Source organism: Bombus vancouverensis, chromosome 9 (assembly GCF_051014615.1).
Source record: "Bombus vancouverensis nearcticus chromosome 9, iyBomVanc1_principal, whole genome shotgun sequence".
NCBI lineage: Eukaryota > Metazoa > Arthropoda > Insecta > Hymenoptera > Apidae > Bombus > Bombus vancouverensis.
This window is the reverse complement of record NC_134919.1, coordinates 95,408-115,542: the sequence shown is the minus strand read 5'-3', so window position 1 is coordinate 115,542 and position 20,135 is coordinate 95,408. Positions and strand designations below refer to the sequence as shown.

General features: G+C 33.0%; 1 protein-coding gene and 1 pseudogene across 12 annotated transcripts in view; one reads left to right on the top strand and one right to left on the bottom strand.

Moving 5' to 3' along the window:
- The window catches only part of LOC117162548 (uncharacterized), a 33,926-nt gene that overhangs the window by 4,025 nt on the left and 9,766 nt on the right, over window positions 1-20,135 (top strand). Inside the window, exon 1 of one of the 11 annotated variants that reach the window (XR_013059151.1) lies at window positions 18,428-18,498. The exons of the other annotated variants lie outside the window; for them this stretch is intronic. The gene's annotated coding sequence lies outside the window, so the exon portion shown is untranslated. Of the gene's footprint in view, window positions 1-18,427; window positions 18,499-20,135 lie in introns of those variants that run through there. 11 annotated transcript variants of the gene reach the window in all.
- Window positions 15,926-19,463, bottom strand: LOC143303147 (venom serine protease Bi-VSP pseudogene; annotated as a pseudogene). Its single transcript, XR_013059161.1, has 6 exons — window positions 19,232-19,463; window positions 17,444-19,063; window positions 17,089-17,367; window positions 16,745-17,013; window positions 16,565-16,661; window positions 15,926-16,402 (listed from the first exon to the last, which is right to left on the bottom strand). The product of XR_013059161.1 is annotated as a venom serine protease Bi-VSP pseudogene (transcript).

The following is a 20,135-nucleotide window of genomic DNA, read 5'->3' as shown; positions in this document are numbered from 1 at the left end:
TCGATTCTCGCATCCAACCATTTCGTAATAAACGTAGATCACCCAAGAAATTTCTCAATTGTCATCCGTTAATTTCGCGCAACTTTTGCTTTATTTTAGCTACGTGGGAACCTATTAGTGCGCAAATGTTACCCCGAAAATGTTACTACTCTGTGCCAAATATCGTTCACGTGTATAATCAAAGTTGCATAAAACCGCGTACAATTGCATCAGGAAATTTCTAATAATTTGCTCGTCTCGCAGGACGAAAACAGGCTCACGAAGGATCCCTCTGTTCTGGCTATCGAATGTACCGCAAGCACGTAGTTTCAAGTGTCCGTTCTCTAGAAAATTCGAAACAATTTATGGTCGATGGTCGAGTGAACGGTGCAACGGTCGAGTCGGAAAGATCAGAAAGACAAATCGTCATAGTTCGAACAGACCGGGAAGCAGAAACGCACTTCCATGATCATTTGTATCGTTGCTCGATCTGTTGCTGCGCAATGACCGAGCAAGCTGTTGATTTTTCTTTTTCTGCGATGCTACTATACTCTACACTCTATGCTTTATACCGTTCTTTTGCCCGCTATTTACCTTGTACGCGAACTTTTTATCGCTAGTGGATTGCAAAAATCCTTTTTTATCACGAATTTTACGTGACAATGCGTAGGTCAAGATGGACGTAAGACAAAGGAAGGTGTAGATAAATAAGACAGGGTGTATTTAAAAATAATAAGTTATTTATTACAGTTTATTTAATATGTATACAGGCTATTCGTATTATAGCAGCGATAGCTAGTGTTAAATTAACAATGACAGTTTCCATCGTAGTTAATATTATATTGGTTATTGGCCATGACGAAGGCGAATTTTGATAGCCCTGGTCGAGGTCGGTGGTCTGGATCTATAACAAATAATACTATATTAATATAGCAAAGAAATGTCGTAAATATCGATATCATTTGCAAGGCGATTCTTTTTGGGCATAGTGAAATTATGTTGATCAGTTTGTGGATATTAGGTTGAAATTAGATAATAAAGTTATAGATTTACCCGTTTTAAGGGATTGTTCAGGCGCCGTTAATTCACTGGATATGTCGCCCTGAAGCAGGATGTTTAAATTTTGGATCATATATTGTACTGATAGGAAGTATTTTATCGATACAATTATGAGTTTATTTGATTAAAATATCTAACGTAGTGTCTAGTCACCAAACGAATTAGTAGATCAGCCGTGAACAATGGCAGTAATTTGTATAATAACAAAGGATAAGCCAAATATAGCAGAATGACTCATCGGCTAGCGGGAGGTTGTGTCTAATTATCAAAAGCGAAAGAAATATGAAAGATCCTAGTTTGTAGGACTTGTTGACAATCAATGTCAACAATTTTTTTGTTTGGTCCATAGAATGTTTTGAGTGGGCTGTATTTCGACACACGACAAAATTGATAACGTAAATAAATCTTATATATTTGTTTCAAGAAATGATAGCTTGTTTGTGAGCGGTATCTTTAGACAGGTTGTTGAAAACTGGATGTTAATTCGGATTTTATATTTTCAATAACTTCGCATGAGTATTTTAGTCAAATCTAGCACGAATCGAACAGGTGAAAACAATCTATACGGCGTTCGTGCTGAGGTGGTATGGTGATAGGTGCGTAAGGAACTACTCTTGGTGTTTTTAACGAACAATAGTTTATTTAGAACTAATCAACAATCAGAGTTAACAATTAACAATTAACAATTACACTTAACAGACAATTGGTAACAACTAACAAATAACGATAGACACCGAGAGATCATTCGACGCGTTGCTATGCAAATAATACCGAGGAGTTACACATTTAATGGCGTAAGACAGACTGCCTGTGCTTTTGTTTCGGATCGCGCAGATTCTTCCCTTCGTAGCCCATCGATATCGTAGCCCAGTGCTGGCACGTGTATGCTCTTCCGAGAATTCGGCGGAAAGAGTGTGAAGACATCGATGGTACATTGGGCACGTCGGTGTTGCGCTTTGGCGGCGTCGCGCTTTGCATCCGGAGCCGTTGAAAAGTTCCGTGGCCCGTGCCGCCACAGTGCTTGGCAGGCTTTTATTTTGTTTACCTAGTGGATCGGTATGATAGAGTTCGAGACATGTGGAAAGTACGGCTTCCAGGCAAGCAGGGGCTGATTCAGCGCATTAAAATAAGAAGAAAATTTCGTATAAACGTTTTCGAGTAGACGCTTGCTTTGTGTCACAGTACTTTCTTACCTATCTTTAGAGAAATTACTCGAATCGACCAGTTCCAGTTTCTACGGAAACGCGAATGCGTCGCGTCATAGATCGTCCATCTTGTTCGAACAGCTTACACGAATTTGTCGAAAATTTTGATCGTCACGTCAACTAACGTTTTATAAGTAAGAGATTTTAAACGCCCCCGTATTTAATAATCGAACGGATTCGGATCCGAAGAGCGTATTGGTCCGGAAATAAGGCCAGCACGATTTATCTATTTTCCAAGAAATCGTTCATCTGTGTAATGTTTAGCATCGCAAAATAAGCTATAAGCGGAACGTATGGTCATATTAGGCATATTATGTTATATAAAATTTTCTTCTTATTTCAGTATTCAGAATCAACCTCTGCCATATTTTCCACGTGTTCTGATTCACCTTGTATAATATATAAGAATGATAATTGCAAATATATTTGTATAATAACTCTATGATAAGCGCTTAATAATACATACAGTGAACTTGTAGAGAGTAACGTTTGCTGACTGTCGGAGGCACATTGTTGCTGTCTATGCAAAGACAAGTGCCCATTTCTTGTCGAAGAACTCCAGTCAATTCTAGCGTTTCACCCACATAAGTTTTCAACGCTGAAACATGAAAATATATAGTCGTTATTTTTTAGCTTTGCCTCTATTTGATCTTCATCTTATCTGCTTACGCGCTTAATAATAGAACTAGGTTTGGTCTACGTAAAAAGTAACTTCTTTTTATTAAGACTCATATTTATTAAGATTTAATAAGATACAATTTATTAAGATACATGTAACGAAAGGCAGGAAGTAGTAACATTTTACGTGAATTTGCATGGATCGAATATGCTGATGTGCTTACGAATAAGAGAGTATTGATCGATAATTATTAAAGCCAATTGTTTGTGACATGGGAATAAGCAAAAGTCATTTTTAAGTTTAAAGATCTTTAGTTTAGTATTGAAATGTGTTTAATGTATTTTAGCAAAAGTAGATAAAATAGGAATATTAAAAAGTTGTGTTTGGAAGACAAAATTTGACAAAAATGATGCATATACAAATGCTATCTGTGGTCATTAATATATTTTTTCGTTATCGACAGAACATTTTCCCTTGATTTTATTGACATACTGGATTAATCACTTCTTTAAGTTACTCGTTCTTGAAACAACATCAAAATCGTATATTGTTTCGTGCTAAAAAATCTACTAAATCCATTGACAGTGAAACGATATTTCGTATACGGTTCTTACAAGAATTATTATTATTTAAGACTTAGGAAAACGTATATACAGTAGCCACGCACACTGTGCGTATTTCTGGCGCGCGTTTCCGTTCAGTGACAGTACTTCGGCGGACTGGATTGCCGAAGCGAAAGGGTTAAAAAAATACGATAAAATCACATGTAGCTCTCTATTTGTCTAGTCGCTTTTGTAGCAATATCACTATGTCCTCTGACATACTTGAGGTTTCTTACAATTCATAAATTAAATGAACAACTGTGCAAGCGAAATCGCTGCTGTAGAATCCCCGCTTCTGTAGAATCAGTCGTATGGATTTGAAAATTTAGTGTGTCGCCGGGATTAGCGTTATCCAAAGTACGCCACAGGAATAGAACATAAAGATATTTCTCAAAATTTGTTATTGCTGGTATGATATTGCTGAAATACAAGGCTGCAGTTTCGTAATGTCGTCAAAACATTCAGTTCTTTTTTGGTCAGTCACTTTTCGCGTGCTTTGTATTGCTCTGTCGAATTTGAAAGTTTCTATTACGATAGCGGATGGTGCGAAAGACGCAAGTTTCTAGTATTTTAGAGATGTCTGAACGTCAGCTGCGTGATTATGTAACAAAAAATGGAGATATCCACTGAAATATTTTAACACGCAAGAGATTTCATGTTAAGACAATACACGCAAAGTAAATACACACGAATATAATAGTATATCCCTTTCGATGTCATTCGATTTTTGTATCATTCATTTTTTCCCCGATATATTTGAGCGATTCGAGATAAACAGGATACACTTCTAAACAATTTCTCTCAAAAGTGGCAGGAATTAATATTTTTTTATTCTGAAAACAAATAACTCTGGAAATATTGAAAATGTAAAAGAATAGGAAGCTTAAAATCCGTTCACTTGTCGATGCAATGAGCAGAACTATACATATTTGCGATAATAAGAAGATAAAGTATCTCTAATGATACTTTTAATACATCAAAAGGCAAATACTATAAAAAGATTCGACGCGCTCTTTGAATACAGCTACTATCAAGATGTATAAACATTAGAACACATAATTAGCCTAGATCGTGTCGAAGTAGTAAGTATGTATGTACTTTTGACGAATTTTTAAATTCAAAATTCTTTTGAAATCACGTTTAAAATACAGTTATTCTTAGAATATGATTTAAAATATAATCTTCTTTTTACTTTTTGCGTAATTTATTACGCAAATCATTACTAAAGAAAGTTACTTTCCAGTTGTGTTACAAAGTAATCCACTTTGTATACAGGTATGTAATAAATTGCCAGAAACTTTGATGAGAACGAACTTTTTATTAAAAAAAGTGACATCTTTCATGTATGATTTCCTCTTCAATCTAATATTTGCTTGGTAGTAGTATATCAAATATTTTTCAGCTAAAAGTAAGTAATAAATATTCGGTAGGTTTATATGCGGAATGCATAAATAATTGTTATGAGTATTGAAAGTATTACATTTTTCTGTCTAAATCGTTTCGGTTCAATTTGGAAAATCTTATTCTGCGTGTGCAATTAATACCAGCAGCATGTCAACTCTAAAGTTTCATATCACGAAAAGAGTTTATGCAAAGGACGAATAAGAGTTAAGTTTGACATCGAGTAAAGAAAACCCAATTTGAAATTGATCTAACAGTGTTTTTCTAAATTATTTCTAGGTATTGTTCAATTTGTTCTTTTCTCAATATTGTTGGATTTAATTAACGCAGCGTCATATTTACGCTAATATCTGCTTGTTAAGCATAATTTTAATATACAATAACATGATCTATAACTCTTTACAATTTATATTTTATCATGGCATATGTTTTAGAATATTCTCCGGCTTCTTGTAATTTTTATTCATACCTATTCCACGTGTATCATGTTCTCTTTATTAACTTGAAACGTTTTACACGCACAGATGTACGCGAGTACTATCAATTACACGTACATACAGAACTTCCTCAAGCTAATATTATCAACTCTAGAGCTATTAATAAATGTTCATAAAGGGGATACTTCTTCACGACATGTAGTTTAATAGTTTATTAACACATTGACTGCCACGCGTGTTTTCAAAAAAATCTGCGTCAGGCCACGCGTACAGCAGTACCAAGCGTTCTCTGCTAGGTGCTCCTATCGATATTTTAGTAATGCGAATCGCTCAAGTGGTGGTCTCAAGAATGATCTTTCGTTTCGCTTGTTCGCTACATTAAAACCGCTAGCTGTTGTCGAATATAACGAAGGAAAGTGTGGTATAGATTATTCCGATCAAATGGTTTCTTATGCCACCACAATTAGAAAAGGAATCAAATGGTACAGAAAACGTGGCATTCAATTCCTTCTGGGAATTTCTGTTGTAAACGCTTTGACGGTTCACAAAATTGCAACAAGGAAAAATATAAATATTGGAATATTTAGACAATTACTAGTTGCAAAATTATTAGGGTTGTCTAAAAATACGAAGAATCCTTGTCTTCGACAGAGTCAGCACAATATCGCCGTTCGGAAAAATGATTCCGGAAGAAGCATTAGACGCGCGTGCAAACTATGTTATGCAAGTAAAAGACGTCGAATGGACCGAACAAAGGCACAAAAGAATTTGAAGAAAACAACAACTTCTTGTCCAAATTGTCCCGACCAACCTCAGCTATGTATAGAATGTTTTTCTTTATTTTATTTTTATTTTATATTTTTTATTTTATAACAATTTTTATTTACAACGTATTACAACGTATTTTTATTTTATAACAATTCAACAGTTTTATTATTATGAAATATCTTTTCAAATACCTACGACGATCCTTAGCAAGTAGTCAAATAAGCGACACCCGAATATGGGTTACGCGGCCTGACCAGAAACTTTGCTGACACCCGAATGCGGGTGTCGTGGTAGTCAACGTGTTAATAAATGTTCTTCAGTAAATTATTAATTTGAATTAAAATACTGGTGGAACTAATATACCTAATTTTGTTTTTATCATGTATTGTTTATGTAGATAGCTTGCTGAAAAAATTGTGCAGGAACGAATCGCGTAACAAAGTACAGTGCATTCGAGATGTAACATTTCAGTGCAAATAATAAATTATTTTCAAACAAATAATCAAAATTTTTATTTAAATCTTCTCGAGATTTTTACGTATTACAAGACAATTGTTATTTTATAAATTCAGAAACATAGTTATATCCACTGTATATACTACGTACATATATGTATAAAATATATGATTTTTTAGGAATATCTCTCTACTTTAAACTGTTACTAGCAAAAATACTTTGCAAGTAGCATTCTTATATGTTGGATTACAAGCTATTTCAATTAGCCTTGTAGTGAATATACTGTACAATATTTGTAATTTTAGCGAATGTCGTGATATTGTTCTGTAGGAGTACCAAAACATAGTTATCTTCTATTAGCAAATAAAATTCTATTTTTGATGAAATTTAGTAAAAAATATTAAAGTATCCGAGGAACAATTTCTTTTGCCTGCAAAAGTCACTTTGAGCAGGTGAAATCGAATCCTCAAGATTTTGATTAACTTGTGATGATCCGAGATACAGTAAAACTTTGCATCGCTCTATTGAAAAATATTCGTGCGCTAGGAATAAATCTCGAGTAAATAATGAGTTTGCTATTTTAAAGATAAAACGTGTAACAGGCATTACATGTAAGAAATACAATGCGGGCAAAATAACAGCTCACTTAACACTTCTGTTAATTTCTAAATACATAGGATTTTTCACCAGATATTAGCGCTTTTATTGGAACAAACAAATGAAAATGAACAATTCCGTGTAACATATTTCGGAGCCATATTGATCTGATATGTCAAACATATACATTGATATTTCGAAAATTAAAAATTATTTTCTAGAGTTGACATGTTGTTTTTCAGGTAAGTAAAATGTTTTTTAATGTATACTATATCTAATTTATTAAGTGTAATTACTAGTTATTTGCCCCACTTTTATAATTTCCTTTGTATATTATATACATTATAATCTAAAACGTATTTGTTCAACGTATTTGTCGTCCAATACCGATGATTTAGTCATAGACCGAATTTCTTTTACCTGTAAGTTCAATATTTTGGCAACTGAGACTAAATTAGAAGGTGTCCGTTTAATTTTTCTTCTACCTTTTCCCATAGAAAAATGTTTGAAAGTCCAAAACAGAAAAGAGAGAAATGGTCAGAGGAGAACATGAATGGGGCTTCGAAGCTACTCTTCAAAAATAAAATGGCCCAAAGACAGGTCACTGAAGCTTTCAATGTTTCAAAAACGACGAATGTGAAGTCTGGGCACACGTCGAATGCGCAGATCAAGAAAATATTAAGTATTTTCCATACGATATACATAATAATCAAATTTGAATAAGAATATGTATACTGACATCTAGAGGACTTTTTAAAACATTATTAACCATTTAGAGCAAAAGATCAAATAATTAAATAATTGATCGGTACTGGACGACAATTTTTCGTTTCCTACAAATTCCGACATTACTATTCTTGCACATTGTTAATTCGTCAATTCGTATTATTGAATTTCATAAAATTAATTTTCCTACTTTTATCAAGTTCCATTTGTGCTATAAAGTCACTTTGTAAATTCTCACTTTTATCAACTCTAGCACAAGGTACCGTGCGACTCTCCCCTGCATCTTAATTTGTATGTGATTCGAAATCCAAATTATTCGATATTTTTCATACCAAACTACGATAAAGATTCTTAACAACTTCTGCAAGATCACCTATACTAGCATTTATGACGTTCCTGTCTCACAAGATCAATAACCAAGCCTTTTCCTCGATTCTTTTTCTCTGATGAAACGTTAAATAGTTTTCTTCCTTCTTTCTGTCCGGATGAATTTTATCTTTTTCGTAGGTCATTGATATCTGGTCGCTTTTTTAAATTACTTTTTCCGTAGTTTTCATGTCACAATAAAGAGATTAAAAAATGCTGGATCAAAATTCTTAATGCTTTTCTCACCCACTCCGTACTGTTATCTTTCTGTTCATGTTCAAAATAGCGAATAGAGGTACATATAGAGGCGAATACTTCTGTGTTTAGTCTATTGACACCCCCTCCCTCTCGCCCCTTGATGAGGTTGACTCGTGTTAGATTACAATATCAGTTTGCCTAACAATCAGAACTACATGGAATTTTGGGGATATACAGGCTGAGTCTTCAACAGCAAACCACCTGAATAATTCTTTCAATTTTTTGAGACGCAGGGAAATGTTTGAAACAAAAGTTGTTTGGTTTCGAGGAGGCTATTACGCGATGGAAAAAGTTTTTCTCAGATGGACGCGTTTACGAGTTTTAAAGAACACTTTAATAGGCTTCGTTTTTTTTTAAGTGTAGCCGTGTAGTTTTGAATACCTATTTGTCCCATTGTTGCTCTTTTGAAGACGGATTTAAATATCGCGGTCATTTAAGGTCACTCAAGGTCATAAAACGTAGTAAAATAGTCCAATCGAACGTAATGTTTCAATATTCCGAAACAAAGGAAAATGGATTTACCATTTTCAAGATAAGCGGCCCGTTTATAAAACACCATTAAACTAGGAGACGCAATCAATTGGAGAAAAGATAAATTTTCTGTGACTACTTATCGTACTCGAATTCGACTCTACATCTTCGTTACTTTGTCGAAATTGCTATGTATAATAATTATTAATTATGAATAACGAAAGAAATCCTTAACCGAAAAATACTTCGTTATTCAGTATTCGTTGTTTAATATAATTATAAAACACCAATCAATAATAACACAGGTACTTCACAGTGAGATATTTGAATTATTCATCTAATATAAAGAATAAGAATTTTGGAACAAAAAATTAAACGGTTAGTACAAACATTCGATAATTGCACGAAAAAGTCCTCTACGTAGTTACACAGCCGTCGTGTCCACTTTGAGAAGGACAGATTTCCCTGAGGTATCGCGGAAATTTGGCGGTCCATTGCGATCGAGCAGTGTAACATGATCCAATATTATCAGTTATCGTTGAGACAATGTATCCGAGTAATCATTCAAAACTGAAAATTGCCTTATTTTAGGCTTTTTAAAATTAAATTTCCACTAACGCATTTGTAGGATTTCCCCGACTAAAATAAGATCAAACATGATATAATATGAATAATATTTAATTATCAATTATCAAGTAAGCAAATATGTTCCAAATTTTATCGTGTTTGGTGTCATTTTAACCAGTAAAACGCGAGAAACATATTAGCAAAAATTTCATTGATCAAAAATCGCAAATAAGAATCTTTCAACTTATCGCCAGTCTTTAACGAGGCTCTCTTTCTCTTTCATTCGCGTTGTCAATTTTGAGGAATAGAGTCGTTCCTACGTCTCCATAATTGTAACGTTTCAGTCCCGATTTTTGTGCAATTATCGAATGTAATTATTAAAATTGTATACACGACATATTACAAACATTGAATCGAATCTTCTTCTGCAAAACGTTATCGAACACGAAAAAACGAACACGAATAATCGAATCGAAAATTACTAAACGATCGGCTGTTGGATAAGTGTTTACTAAGAATCTGACTAAGTACACTCTCTTAAATGCAAATGACTCATTGAACTTTTTTGATATTAACTTTTTAATGAACGGCAATCCTCGAATAAAATCTTACTCAAACTGATAACATTAACAAAATATTTAAAAAATGTCAAAATCGGCGGTATCTCCTTTTTTTGTAAATATTTACCGGCTATTGAATCCATTGATTCTCGATTGCCTTATCTGTTTGCTTGTGTATATCTTTTATATATACATAGATGGATACACAAATAAGTTTCGTCTATGGCGAGATCAATTTAGCCACCTGAGTAACCAGCTATCTTTCGAATCAACAGATACAATACCGATACAATGATACGACATGCGATGTACATACTCGAAACGTTACAGATTGAATCAATGAATTAATGAATTAATGAAGAGTAACTGCTAATCATTGGTAGGATACACGCTTGTTAAAGATCGAAGATGTCCGTGAATTAATTAGCTTTGAAATTAAAAGGTTAGGTACGTGGGAGATTTTGCGTTTGAGGAAAATTATTCGAAGATAGCAATATGGTTGATGATACGGAAGTGTAGGGGTAATAGGGTGAATGCAACGAGCAATGTATAATAAACAACTGATAATTGGTAATAATGTATAAATAATTCGTAACGATTAAGAATAGAAGCAGATAGTAATATTTAATTAGAACCCATGTTTTTTGTTTCAACTTCCAATTTATGTTCCTTTGATAGCAAAAACTAAAATAGAATTGATTATAATAAATTTTGAATATAGGAGATTGAAAATTGAAATGGTTTATCAATTGGGCTGATTTCAAACTAATCTCGTAAAAAAGTTGTAAAGAGGAGAAATATAGCTTTAAGAAATACGCAATTAGTCGAGTGTTTACGGTACGTGCCAATAACAAGACAAGCTTTTGACTTTTGGAGAAGTCGACTGTAACAAAAATATATTATATTATATATTATATTATATATTATAGCTATAATTTTAGCAGATACTGTTTATCTATTTCGTTTTGCGTGTATTAACGTCCTCATGGTGTATCGTATAGTAATTAATGCATCAGATTATATACATATCGGTGTTTGTAGGTAACACGTTATACAGAGTGGAGAAGCAGCATCAAATTGTCACGATTGCGAAATAAAATGAGTGAACGGCTGGTGAACGAGCAAAATACTCGTACAATAACAAGTGAATGTAAAGGGAGCTCTAAATTCCAAGAAATTCCATTTTATCAGCCGAACAAAATGTATAATCTGATAACGTTTTGAGGATAGTAAGTTAGGCAGGCGAAAAAAATAAGTGTTAACGATCAAGTATAACAGATACAGTAGTAAATATTCAACAATTTTTCAACCGTAATGTATTTATACACAAATCTGCGTACTTTGTATCAAAGTTTCTGTTGAAAATGACAACGTGAGTTCGTGCTCGCCATCCATATGCAGATGCGTTAGTGATAAGAAATAGTAACTAGAGGATGATGCTAGTTACAATCGATAGATTTAATCGATAGGCTTAAGATGCTCTTTTGTTTTTATCCCTAGTTTTTGTAAGCGTGTGCAATAAAGGCTCATTTTGGCTCAGAACGGTGTAATAGATTTATCCATTCAATAAAATAATAACTACTCTGATCTTACCTCTGAGTATAGAAATAACAACAGTTTTGATACATATATTTTTATGTACAGCATGTATAAAAAGTGTCAGGGCGTATAAGTGTCCACTAGCGTGATTTCGGAGGATCGGAGCCTCTGGATCGATTGATTCATGCAAAATTTTGTAAAAATTGACGTTTGCTGGCACCGTATGCTACTTAGCACGAGGATCAAATGGAACTTTACTGGGAAAGTATATTTGGATACCATGATGTGCAAGATATTATTCTTGTATATGTAGGATTTGTATACATTTTAATCAATTTACTTTTTTTAATCAATTTAATCCTCATTTTATCAATAAATCCAATTATTTTGCCATCTATCTCTATTACCGACTATCGAATTGTTCGTTGTTCCAAAAATGTGTTGCGCGCAATACTGGGCACTATTAAATAAATTTTCATTTAAATAATTGTTTAAATGTTAAAAGACAGAAATAAATTATTTGCAATTTCAACAAGTTTAAATATATTATTCAAAATAATGAGATTAATTGTTATTTACAAATTTTATTTTCTATTTATTCTAAAAGAAAGCTAATAAAATCAGAATCTTTGTTTGAAAGTCTTTTTTCACACAGTAGATAATTCTGTAATAATGTGAAATCACGCTGATTGCTCCATTCTGTTTATCACGGGCTATCCCACCTGCTAACGAAAACTTGTTGTTTTCTCGTTGATGTCACATTGCTTACTTTCTACCTGACTGTGAAATATAAACTTGTTGCGAATAATCTCGATGTAAGACCCAATGGAATTTCAACGTCATTTCTCCAGAAAACGGTTCAATTGCGACTCATAGCTTATTTTGAAAAGTTGGCAAGTTGGTCCTCGCGATGAGTAGACGTTTGTAAAACTGTATCATCCAGAGTTGTAGAATTAGGGTGGTCCGGTCAAATAAGTGTATTTTTTATATACTCTGTACATATACAGGCTTTTCCAGAATAATTCCATACCGCCAGACAGGATAAGACGTCAAACAAGAAAAAAAACATTTTTCTTTTCTTCAGCTTATTTTTGCGCGTAAACTTTTTGTATTTAAAGCTAAAGTTTGAAATAGTTGTCGATACTCTGTCACACTGAACGTATTTGATTGTAAGCTAGCTCAAGCAGAAACAAAGCCTTATACAAGAAAACTTCATCCTCTTCCTTTGACTTACTTTTGCATACAGAAAAATCTGCAGTCTAAGTGTGCTATCCTGAGATTCCTTGATTATACATATCTTTTCTAAATTTTTCGTTTCTGTTAACAAAACTTCCATAAATGATAAAGTGCAGGTATTCCTAAAGGAAGAAAATGTAAAGAAACTAAAATTAACGCCCAAACACCCAAAATTTCAACATTAACCCGCCATATATATATTGTTAAATATGTAAATTCGCACGTTCGTGGGGAGACGCGATCTCGAGGAAGTGCGCCAACGGGAGTCGTAAATTCCCGTTACGATTGACTAATCGACGCCACGAATCGTTCAATCCCTTATTTCTTTTGGGATAATAAGGGTAGTTAACTTGAAGAGAACGCTGCTATTAACAGGTTATTATATATGTCGGAGATGAAAGGAAAACCGGAGCCTTCCCTTTGCAATTTTGAGGAAGCCTTCTAATGCTTTAGCCTAGATTTTATCATAACTGTAATTAAGCAATTGTCATTTGTAATTGTTTGACATTTGTGAAAGCGAAACTGGGTTCGAGGTGACAACTGGTCGCCGAACGTAGCCACGGTCACGGGATAAACGTTTTGCCTGACGAAGGTGTGGATCGATTGTATTGTTCTCCCTAGAAATCACATAGAATTGTACTTTAGAGATGCTGATATAATGGGACACACGTTGTATTAGGAATCAATCTCCAGACAGAAACAGGTCGTCCCATATAACGTAATACGTTATACCGTCATACCATATAACGTATTACGTTATAACGTTATAACGTTATACCATATAACGTAATACGTTATAACGTCATCCCATAAAACGTAATACGTTATAACGTCATACCATTTAACCTAATACGTTATAACGGCATACCATATGATGTATTACGATATAACGTCATCCCATATAACGTAATACTTTATAACGTCATACCATATAACGTATTACGTTATAACGTTATAACATATAACGTAATGCGTTATAACGTTATAACATATAACGTAATACGTTATAACGTCATCCCATATAACGTAATACGTAATAACGTCATACCATATAACGTATTACGTTATAAAGTTATAGCATATAACGTTATACGTTATAACGTCATAGCACACAACGTATTACGTTATAACGTTATAAAATATAACGTAATACGTTATAACGTCATACCATATAACGTAATACGTTATAAAGTTATATCATGTAAAGTAATACGTTATAACGTTATACCATATATCGTTACATATGTCACGACCGGCATACATCAAATCCGACGGACTGACGATAGAGATAAAGCACTCGGCGACAATGTATATCGCTGAAGTGCCTAATGAACCATCAACATCCCAACGGTCCTTCCACCGAAGGTTCTAGAAGAAAGAGCACGTGGCAACGATCGCGGACGCCTAGCAAATGCATGGACGGTGGGGATGTTGAGGGATGACAAAAGAAATTAATCGGATCCGATCGAAAGTAAAATCATAAGAGTCAGTCTTAGAAAGTCACGCCTAGAGTTCGGAAGTAGATTGTAAAGTGTATTGATGTTAGAAAAAAAATAAAGTTTTCTTTTTTTATTTTTTACCTCAAATTCCTTTTTTATTTTGTTATTTTACGTGACACATACATCGACACTCTGTGTTACCACAGATTTTATACGAAATAGTGAAATTGGAAATTGAATACTGTATTCAGAGTTAAAATATAATGCTATATGGAAATGAAATAGCACTTCAAAGACTTGATAGATTTCGTTAATAAAATAAAGCAAAATAAATCTTTAACTCACTCACTACAAATTTATGGTATTGATTAAAATCAATGAATGTAGAGTTACTTCCGATTAAGGGTACAACTGTTATAAATTAAGAGCATAATTACATTGAATTAATGGGAAAATGTTGTTATAAATTATTGATATAACTGTTAAGAATTAATGATGTAATTGTTTTAGATTAATGGCTTAAATGTTATTAATTAATCTTCATTAGCTACTACACTTCATAGAATAACAAGAGATAATTTTTCTTATATAACGTTTCATTCATAAAATCTATCATTAAAGTATATCTTCATAAAAATATCATTCCATACTAACGGTATATTTGGTGTCATACGAGATAACAGTTACCAGTGATGACATATGTAACTTTATAAAGATATCTCGTTTTATTATATATTAAAAGAATGTACTCATTGCTGCCATATTTCAAATGAAAAAAAGGAGGCAATGATTTTACAGTAAAATCGTTCGTTTACAACTGATTCATTTACATTTCATGATAATACTGTGCATTCTGAATATGCTATGATTTGGTTTAAAATAATAAATAGTCCATTCTTGCATACTATTGCTCCAGCTTTACTTGTATTTTCGATATTGGTATAAATAGAAAGACAATTAATGTCGTTCGAGTCTATTTTCGGATCATTTATATTACGTTTAATCCATATAGTTATTATATGAGACATAGTATCGTAAAATTTGAAAGAATAAAACGTTCGTACAGGAAGTACATTTTATAAGAACTCCAACAAATCTGCGTGTGCACCTAAAATACAAACTGATAGTGATTGTTCATAAGTTTATATACATTATCTAATGTCAATCGAAGGTATCAATTCTTTCTCTCCATAAGAGTACTTTTTCATTTATGTGTGTTCAAAAATACATGTGTTCAACCGTGAAGCATATGTCACCTACAACGAAAAAGAGTTTTCCTATACTTAATATTTCCTTTATATACCTATGAAAGTCTATTCTTCGCGTAGTATGAAATTATGAATAAATCTGGAATATTGTTCAATCTTAAAAGAAAAATAACTTATTGACATCATTCATTGATACGAGATTCAGAATGTTTGTTTTGTCTTGCAGAGAAAGAAGGCAGCCCTTTCTTTTAATGTGAAATAGAAAGCGAAAATTTGAAAACAGATTTTTTGGAAATTTACTTGCAAATATCGTTTTCAATATCGTGATTTTCTTCCCAATGGTACTGTACTTTCAAATTTTCCAGTATCCCTCTAAAAACAAAAAGTCGAACCTCGTTATTATTAACGTAGGCATTATAAGGAAGAGAAGTATTAGAAAGCAGCTCCTTTTTATTATGGATTTCTTTATAATCATGTAAATAAGAAATTCCGGAAATTTTTTCCTCAAGAATTTAATTCTTGTGTTTTGATTGATAATTATTACACTGCATACTAACTTTTCGCATACTGTTCGCGTCTAACAATTTCCTAATAATAACTACTTCAAAATTACATATGTTCTTGCACGAATTCAAAAGTACGTATGATACAATTACAATTGATTCTAAAATAATAATTATTTGAAGATATTAAGATACTAATTAAACGTTTCACTATATTTCAAAATCTGGAACAACAAATTTTTATTTATAAAAAATGAAACTGTGGTTATATATTCTTTGTCATGATGCTATTTCTTATTACCATGTCGACATTTTTTAAAATTCATTTTGTTATCTCTACGCAATATGAAAATTCATATACTGCTTAATATTTTTTACATATTATCCATCCACCGCATGATATCTCCTGAAAAATCAAAATATTAATGTTATATTATTACAATGCTTCTTAAATTTCAATTTTTGACAAATTTGAAATCCAATATATTTTGCACAATTATTATTTATCAAAAAATTCTAAGTTAGTAACTTTCTTTTCAAATGGCAAATAACATATACTTTGACTTACCTGTAACTTTTTGCTCCTAATCATCATTTCCTCTTATAGAACATCATTATTGTTCTTATAATTACTACCAGTGTCATAGATATTGTAGTGGCTACAACTGAATTAATAGAAAATGATAAATAACTGTGTATAACACTAACACATAACTGTGTATAACAATGACACATAACTTTTACTTACATATCAGTCGATAAGGGATTACTGTGATATCCTGTTGATGTTTCTTAAGGCACTTGATTAGGTGTGATACGGTATCATTCCTTATGGTATACTGTAGATAAGTATTTTAGAAAATGACAAGAATAAATCTAAATTATTCAGAGGTTCCAGTTTCGGCTTAGACATAAATACAGGACCATTTGCAAAGAAGAAAGGGTGCGTTTCTACAGCCTCGTTATAGTAACCATGAATACCAATCTCTGAATTACTGGTTAGTAAACATAAATATCCTATAAAATTTAATATATTTCTTTAATTTTTAATACATACATGAGTTAGTAGTTCTAAATTATGAATCATCCTACCTGTGATATTACACTTTTCCTTATAATATCATCACTCAAGTGAACAACATTAAGATCATGTAAACCATGTCATCCTATCTTACTGTGAAGATACTTAGTTATGTTATCTAACATTATAAAAATATCATCAAATTCAAGTCCTTTTATTCACATCACATGGCCACGACGATCTGGTTCTTCGTTATATAATGTTCTAAAATTTGTCGTACATATAGGATGTACAAACCGTGATATCAAGGTATCAGTTCTTCCTTCCCAAGGGACAGTTTCATTAAAATTCTGATAGAATTAAAAATTAATTATTAATATTCTAACAATCATATATGTTAAATACATTATAGTCAACGATATATACCTGAGCGAATGTAGGGGTGATTCCTTGATAATTATAAATGTCATCAGCCCACATCATTGTGCCACTTCTTTGTACTCCAGCCTCTAGATTAACAGCCTAAACAAACATACAAAATTTTATAGAAGCTGTACAAAATATAGTATATACGCGCAATATTGAAGCGTTCAAGGGGATATAAAGGTAATGTACATCACATACACTTGTACTCTCATGCAACAAAATACAATTAGATTTAATAGTATAAGCTCTTTTATTCATCATAATAGATTGGAAATTTAAGTGTCTTACGAGGGTGAGTAAAAAGTTACCCGCTCTGTCGGTGTAGAATTTATTTTAAGCAATTGTCAAAAAAGACATACATCATTTTTTGACATAATCACTCAATTTCTGTATACACTTTGTCCATTTGCTGAAAGACCTTCGTATTTTCTCATTAAAAAATGTTTTGGGCTGAGCTGCGAACCACGAATGCATCGTCGTCTTCACCTTTTCATCAGCTTTTTCGGCATCCATCTCGCACAAACTTTTTAAAATCCAAATCTGTCGTGCACTATTGCATAAGCAGAGCCGTGGCTGATTTGCAAATGATTTGCCACATTATCCAGCTTCACTCGTCTATTCCATAGAGCATAAGTTCATGAGCACGTTCAATGTTGTCATCATGGATGTGGACGGGTTTCCAGCTGTTTTTTCATAACACTTGTGCGATCTTCTTTGAACTTTTGTGCCCATTCAAACACACTTCGTGACAAAACACTTTCTCCATAATGTGCATTAAATCTTTGATAAATATAGGCATCAAACATAACCTCCGACCACAAGAAACGAATCACAGCATCCTGCACTGTTTTCCTGCAAATCACCATTGCAAAGCGCCATTACTCGCGCAACGGTCACAAACGAATTGACGTAACACAATGAAACCTACGCAGCAGCACTGAACAGATATTGACGTCATACGAAGAGTGCAGATGGATCAATACGGTCGACAGAAGTTTTAACTATCTGGAGTGCGGATAAATTTTTACCGAGAGTCGTATAGGAATCTATAATCTGTAAGTACACCTTTGGCTGAATGGAAATTTCTCTTACATATAGTCAAAAATGCAGAAACAGTGTATTGAATTGGAAAGTGATAAAAAATAAGTGAAGTTTCGAGGTTGCATGTGATTGCATGAGTACACAGGACGTTTTTAGCGAATAAAAAATAATTTTGAAAGACACGAGACTTATCTTGTATTTCATGTACTCTCTGTGTCCGAATTTCCAGAAGCTCTCTATCTTATGAAGTGTTTTAGATTAGCCGGAAAATTTTGTATGTATGCATGTTCGGCGCATATTATACCATCAGTGATATCAGGTGCATTAGGAAATTTGGAATAAGCTATTTTGCATTCGGCGTTCTTAATCACTGGCATTTGTACTTCCATTAATGCATTACGTCGTGGTCGTCCTACGAAGAAAATAAGAAAGATATTTAAGACTGGAACTGTTTAATTTTATTATAAAATTGATATCACTTACTATATCTTAATGCTCCCCATCCAGCAACAAGGGGGTTATAGCCGACGAAGTTGCTCTTTCGTAGGGGCTCTTTCGTACAAATGGGATATACGTACCCTGAAAAATAAAAAAATAAATGAAAATGCAGGAAACGAATGACCAAAAGTATGAGAAAGAATTGTACACGCTTTATGACACAATATATGTGTACAGTAAGAAATTTCAGGATATGATACTTCAGTAATGCTCAATAGCATATATATATATATATATTTGAGGACTTACTCGAAAATGGCACCTCCTCCATCAATCTAAGAATGGCAATATTATGATTGTGTATGTTTTCTATTCCATCCATATGTGCACAATGTGCTGCGGTCAAAACATGCCTAGCCGATATCAGGGAACCTCCGCACTTCCATAGTGGTTTGTCTGGGTTTCGGGGATTACGAAAACCTAATGCAGCGATCCATGGCCAAGCGCCTAAAATGCAATAGTCATAGTTGTGAATATACATAATTTTTTCTCACATAATGAGTAACAACGATTATTACCTATTCGATATTCGATCATACAGCAGACGATAAGTACATACGTACAAATACTCTGAAATAGAGATTTGATAAAGACAGAAATTAAATTTTTATTCCAGTGGAATACAAATTATTAAATAATTCTATATAATTTCTATTTGAACTATACTGAACTATAAAGTTCAAACGTGTAATTTCTGCCCTAACAGTTTTTGATCTCTATCCATATTATTACTCCTATATCAATTTTTTATTTCAAGCAAAAAGATACTCTTCCTAACATGAAGTAAAAGAAAGAAATAATTCAAGTTAATAAGTAAAGTTACTACTGATAGAATCATAGCATTATTATTTAGTCTAATTGAAATGTACATTGATGTGCTGTTTAATGCCTTTAAAGTTCATTCTTTGCAGTAAATGGCTTATTATTAATCGGAAAGAAAGACATAAAACGTACCAAGTTCAGCTGGTTTACCATCGACCACCCTGGTATGAGAGACGTTGCTAAAACCACAGTATGGTGGTCGCAAAGCCTTATACTTATACACAGTTTTTATTAAAATTTCTCTCTTCTCTTTGTTTGGATCGTTCGGACAGCAAACGATCGTAACATTGCCCTGGTATCTGCACACTGATCGTCTATAAAAATCGGTGGC